This window comes from Peromyscus californicus, unplaced genomic scaffold, assembly GCF_007827085.1.
Source record: "Peromyscus californicus insignis strain IS unplaced genomic scaffold, ASM782708v3 Scaffold_16__1_contigs__length_79575227, whole genome shotgun sequence".
NCBI lineage: Eukaryota > Metazoa > Chordata > Mammalia > Rodentia > Cricetidae > Peromyscus > Peromyscus californicus.
In genome coordinates, this window is record NW_026294458.1 from 14,612,530 (window position 1) to 14,618,422 (window position 5,893).

The window sequence follows — 5,893 nt, forward strand, 5'->3', positions numbered from 1 at the left end:
AAACTTAAACTACCTTAGAGTTTAATCCCCAGGACCTAAGAACCCATCCCAAACCACCCCCTTGCAATGCACTCAAGTGTGGTAACAGCATATGTCTGGAAACCCAGCATCAAGAGAGGCTGATGCATTCTAAGCCAGTGTGAGCACCACAGCAAAAGAAAGACATCTGAGAGCATCTCCCCCATTACCTCACTGCCACAAAACAGAAACAAACACCTTAAAATGCCCATTTAAAATCAAGCCAGGCAGTGATGGCACACACCTTTAATCCCAATAGGTAGAGGCAGGTGGATCTCTGTGAGTTTGAGGCCAGCCTGGTCTACAGAGTGAGTTCCAGAGAAACCCTTCCTGGAAAAACCAAACCAAGCCAAACCAAAAAAAAAAAAAAAAAAAAAAAAAATCCTCGTGGTTGGGAAAATGGTGCCTGCTGCCAGGACTGATGGTCTAAGTTCAATACAACCCACTGTAAGGAGAGAGCCAGCTCCCACAGGGTGCCCTCTGACCTTCTCATGTCCCTCCCCCACAACACACACAAAACAAAATAAAATAAAAAATGTTTATTATTTTAATGTTTATTTATTTAAAAAAATTCAGTCCTCTTAGAGAAAGCACATGAACATGCACATGTGCAAAAATATCTGACAGGGACTCTGGTTAAGCTCTCCCACTCAGATCCAGAAAACCACAGTGAGCACAGATAACTCCTCACTGTTAAGGAGACAGGTACCACTGTGTGTATTGATATGGAAATCAACACACAAGGGTCCTCCCCCACTCCGCCCCATTTAAAAATCAAGGTAAACAGGTCATGGTAGCTCAACATATAATCCAAGCACCTGGATGGCTCAGAAAGAGGATCGATCACCATGAGTTCAAGGCCAGCCACACTACATATGGAGACCCTGTCCCAGAAGTACTAAACAAAATAATTTAAATCAACTAAAAAACACACTCTGAATAGTTGCTTCCTTCGAGCTTCTTATTAAATAAAACTGTCAGCAATGGGGGACTGGAGAGATGGCTCAGCAGTTAAAAGCACAGAGTGCTCTCCCAGAGGACTGGTGTTCAATTATCACCCACATGGCCGCTCCCAACTGTCTGTAATTCCAGTTCCAGGGGTCTGACTCTCTCTAATGGCCTTCATTGGTGTCCATGTGCTGCATACACACACACACACACACACACACACACACACACACACACACGCAGGCAAAACACATATACACATCAAAAATAATTCTTAAAAAATAAAAGGAGCCCCGGGTGGTGGTGTCCCCGACTTTAATCCCAGCACTCAGGAGGCAGAGGCCAGCCTAGTCTACAGAGTGAGTTCCAGGACAGCCAGAGCTGTAACACAGAGAAATTCTGTCTTGAAAAACCAAATAAAGGGGGCTGGAGAGATGGCTCAGAGGTTAAGAGCACTGATTGCTCTTCCAGAGGTCCTGAGTTCAATTCCCAGCACCCACATGGTGGCTCACACCCATCTATAATGAGATCTGGTGTTCTCTTCTGGCCTGCAGTCATACATGCTGTATACATAATAAATAGATAAATCTTTTAAAAAAATAAAAATAGGCCGGGCGGTGGTGGCGCACGCCTTTAATCCCAGCACTTGGGAGGCAAAGCCAGGCGGATCTCTGTGAGTTCGAGGCCAGTCTGGGCTACCAAGTGAGTTCCAGGAAAGGCGCAAAGCTGCACAGAGAAACCCTGTCTCGAAAAACCAAAAAAAATAAATAAATAAATAAATAAAAATAAAACAAACAAAAAAAGGAGGGCTGGAGAGATGGTCCAGAAGACCCAGGTTCAATTCCCACCACCCACATGGCAGTTCACCTGTAACTCCAGTTCCAGGACTTCTGACACACTCACACAGACATATATACAGACAAAACATCAATGAATATTTAAAAAATATATATACAAGAAGAACTCAGAAGCACAATTTGCAAGTAACAACCTCCTTCTCATTAGACAAGAATCAGTTAATACTGTAACTAGAAGCACTTGAGTGGTGGGTGTGTGACGGGTGAGTGGCGGGTGAACCTGATCTAGTCTCAAGACTTGAACCACAGTCCAATTTAAACCAAAACCAGAAATCTCAGAAAGCCAAAAGAAATGCATACTGAACATTATTACTGTAATAATCAATAATGATAATGATAGTAAGGATTCAACCATACCTACTTGCTACCTATACAAGCTCTTGAGTTCTGTGAAAGTATAATTCAAAGTTTATTCTTAACTAACCAGAACAAGTTCTAAGTTCCCTCATTTAAAACATGTAATTGAACTGAAATATAAACTACCCCTCATCATGTCTACTTGGAAACCTGCCTATGATAAAGATCAAAGAAATATGAGAAGCCCCACTCCTTTAGCAGACATACATCAACTAAAAACTATACTTCATAAATTTAGGTTTGCAGCGTTGGTATCATATAACACAAGGTCCAGAAGAATTAATCTCTTTTTCTCTGATGGTAAACTTAGAATCATGACCCCAAGAGAAGTGAAATATCCAAGAATACTTTTTTTTTTTAATGTCTGCTTGCCAACCACAATGGTGCACACCTGTAATCTCAGTTACTAGAAGCCTGATGCAAGACAAACGTTTGAGTCCAAGAGTTTGCAACAAGCCTGGGTAACACGGAAAGAGCCGATCTCCAAAGAAAAATAAACAGACACCTGCTTTTGGAAAGAAGTGAGCCCTTCTGTTGGTGCAGGTCTGTAACCCAGAATCTAGGGAGGCTGAGACAGGAGAACACACAGAGTTCAAGACTGTCTCAAAGGTTAAAGAGGGCTGGGGTTGCAGCTCAGTGATCGAGTGCTGACCTAGCATCATAGGGAGGGCTTTGGTTCAATCCAGTACAAGGGGTTAAAAAAGAGAAAAAAACAGCAGCTGACCTCAAGGCACTTTTTCATTCCCCGACACTTCTACATCTAAACCCCTCATGCCAAGACATCTCATTAACGTAAGAACAACTGACAGTACCAATGGATGACAGTACCCGGTACTGAGCCATGTTTTTCCCCACAGCCTAGTAGAGGGAAAGGTAATGATAGACTATTTAGTGAAAACAACAAAACATTTTGAATTTAGGTCAACCTCTTTTACCGAAATCCAAAAGTTACTTTAAAATGATTATCTACCTACCTACCTAGCTATCTAAGCAACATGAAATTCAGTTTCCATGATGTAAATGTACAATAATGTTCCTGGCTAATTAATCTCTAGAACGGTTTAAAAGCAGAGGCTGCCAAATAGGTTAGCTCACACGTGTGAGCCTAGCACCTAAGGCTGAGCCTCCTAGGAAGTGTCAGGCCAGCCTGAGCAGGAATGAGGCAGCCCTGTCTAGAAAAAAGGCAGAGGATACATGTAAAAGCACATGAAAAGGGCCTTCCCTTTTACACACACACACACACACACACACACACACACACACACCGACTGAAGAGCTGGGGTACAGATGGGCAAGAATGTTCTACAAATGCCACTGAGCTTCTGGCAGAGTTGACATGCCCTAACCTGCTTTAAAAATTACTATTCACTGCCTTCATCCCAACCTAATTTTATTCGTACTATTCTTTTGGATAACTCTACCAAAAAAAAAAAAAATCCCCAGAGCAAATTCTTGTGTATTTATTTCAATATCCTGCCTACTTATATGAGCGGAAGAGTCAAACAGCAGGGGAAAAACGTGACGTGCACAACCTTCATCCAAAACACAGTTCGTCTAATTTTGGGCCTAACCGGTTTGGTTGACTTTAAATGGTTAGAAATGAAAAGACAGAAAATCGGCAGGTCACTTGTAAAGAAGAACCTGGCTGCTATCAATGGGAGCTGTTTTTTTTTTTTTGTTTTTTGTTTTTTAATCAAAGAGGAAACAAATCTCTCCCACTCTACCTATTCCTATTAAATTAAGATAAAGGATAAGGGAGAACCTCCCATCAAGCCACAACAGCCATTATTTCACACACTTCTGTCTTGGATGACTTGATCTCTGAAGAACTAATCAAAAGGTTGAGTCCACTAAGTTATTTGCGGCAACGTTTTTGTGAGTAAGGAGGGCGCGCGTGTTTCAGACAGCCAAACATGGTGAAAAGCCAACCTCAACGCAAGTTAACCTTAAGAAGCAAATAGTCACCTCCTGGCTGAAGATCAAGCAAAAACTGTGAGAAGATCCTTAAGTTCTCTTCTTAAGCGGAGGGTCCCGGAGCCCGGCAAAACTTTCTCCTGATGTGGAGAATGAGGAAGAGCTTACAGACGGAACCTAAGGGGCTCGCGACAGGATTCTGGAGCCACAAGGCTGCAGCGAACGCAGCTGGTAAAGGAGGGACCATCCAGGAACAAACCCGAGCTGTCCGGTGCAGCGCCGCGGCAGAGAGGGGCGAGGGCGGCGGGGCTGGGGCCGGGCAGAGAGGGGTCCCCGCAGCCCGGCAAGCCTCCTCTCGGCCGAAGCCGAGGAGAGCCCGGGCGCAGACAATGAGCCACCGCCCGGAGCCGGAGGCCCGCTCGCAGGTGCCTGCGTCCCGGCCCGCTGGGCCCAGGCCGCGGAGGCGGGAGGAGGGCGGCGGCCGGGCCCGGGCGAGAGCGTCCGCACTTACCAGAGAGGGAAGGAAGGTCTCCGCCCGTCCCGGGGCGGGCTGCCGGGCCGACGCGGGCGAGCGCTGCGCTGGGCAGCAGAGAGGCAGGAGGGCAGGGCAGAGGGGAGCGGCTCGGGGCGCGGCCGTCGCTACCGAGGCCGTGAGGCGCGGAGCCCCGCGGGCCAGGGAGGGGAGGGCAGGAGCCTTCGGCAATGGCGACGGCCCGGGCCGGAGGGGAAGCGGAACAACCGCTGCTGCTGCGCGTGGCCACAACCCTGGGGGAGGGCGGTGGCAGGGCGAGGGGCGGGGCCTGAGCACGGACCCGCCCCACCCGTGGCGTCACTCCCGAGGGGCGGGCCCACACAGGGCTGCTGGGAAACGTAGTCCAGTCATTTGCTGGAGCGGGGCGGGCGGGAGGTAGTTTTGGGATTAGAGAAAGCTTGTCCCTCATTTAATTCAGCATTCTGCATTGTCTGCAGTAACGTTTTACCTACTGAAGATGCTGACGGAGAACATCTGATCCATACATGTTTGTGTATACAGGATCTTTGTTTCTGAGAATTTATCCATTCATTATTTAACTTTTTTTAACCTACAAAGTAAACCAGATTATGCTGCTAAATAAGGTCTTCCCTATTTGCAAACAAATACCTCTATATTTTATCAACGGAGGAGTTAATCTATATATTCTTATTCTACAATTATGTCAGTGTCTAATGCCTATAAAAGACACCTTTAGGTACCAGGGATTCAAGGATGGACACGCTTTCCCTAGTCTTTGTAAAGTTTATAAATAATGAAAACAATAATCAAAGCATTGATATGTTACAAGGAAAAAACTGAGGGAGATTACTTGACAGAGAAGGTGATATTTAAAGTGAAAACAGAAAGAGAGAGCCAGAAACACATAGAGGAAAGGATTACAGGCAGGAAGGAAAAGGAATGCCAAGGTCAGTTAAGAAGACCCACAGAGGGTTGGGGATTGAGCTCAGTGGTAGAGCGTTTGTCTAGCAAGCGCAAGGCCCTGGGTTCTGGCCTCAGCTCCATGTAGAGATGGAGAGATGACTCAGCCATTGAAAGTTAGGCTCACAAACAAAAATATAAGAAGATCTGTGTAGCTGCAGTTTGGTGCAAGATGGGTATATTATGGTGCACTGGAGTACAACAGATATGATGGAGAAAACCTGCAATTCCAGCACTTGGGGGGCTGAGGTTAGATGAGGAATTGAGTTTGGGGCTGACTACAAACCAAGACCCCATCTCAAAAAACAAACAAAACCAAGCCAAACAAACTTCACAGCAGACAGGA

The 5,893-nt window shown here is 45.9% G+C and overlaps 1 protein-coding gene across 3 annotated transcripts in view; it reads right to left on the bottom strand.

Moving 5' to 3' along the window:
- The window catches only part of Pak2 (p21 (RAC1) activated kinase 2), a 63,452-nt gene extending 58,587 nt beyond the window's left edge, over positions 1 to 4,865 (bottom strand). For 2 of the 3 annotated variants that reach the window (XM_052740477.1, XM_052740478.1), the window contains exon 1: positions 4,606 to 4,865. The gene's annotated coding sequence lies outside the window, so the exon portion shown is untranslated. Of the gene's footprint in view, positions 1 to 4,145; positions 4,168 to 4,605 lie in introns of those variants that run through there. The other variant, XM_052740481.1, reaches the window with a different exon arrangement.
- Positions 4,866 to 5,893: the final 1,028 nt, after the last annotated feature.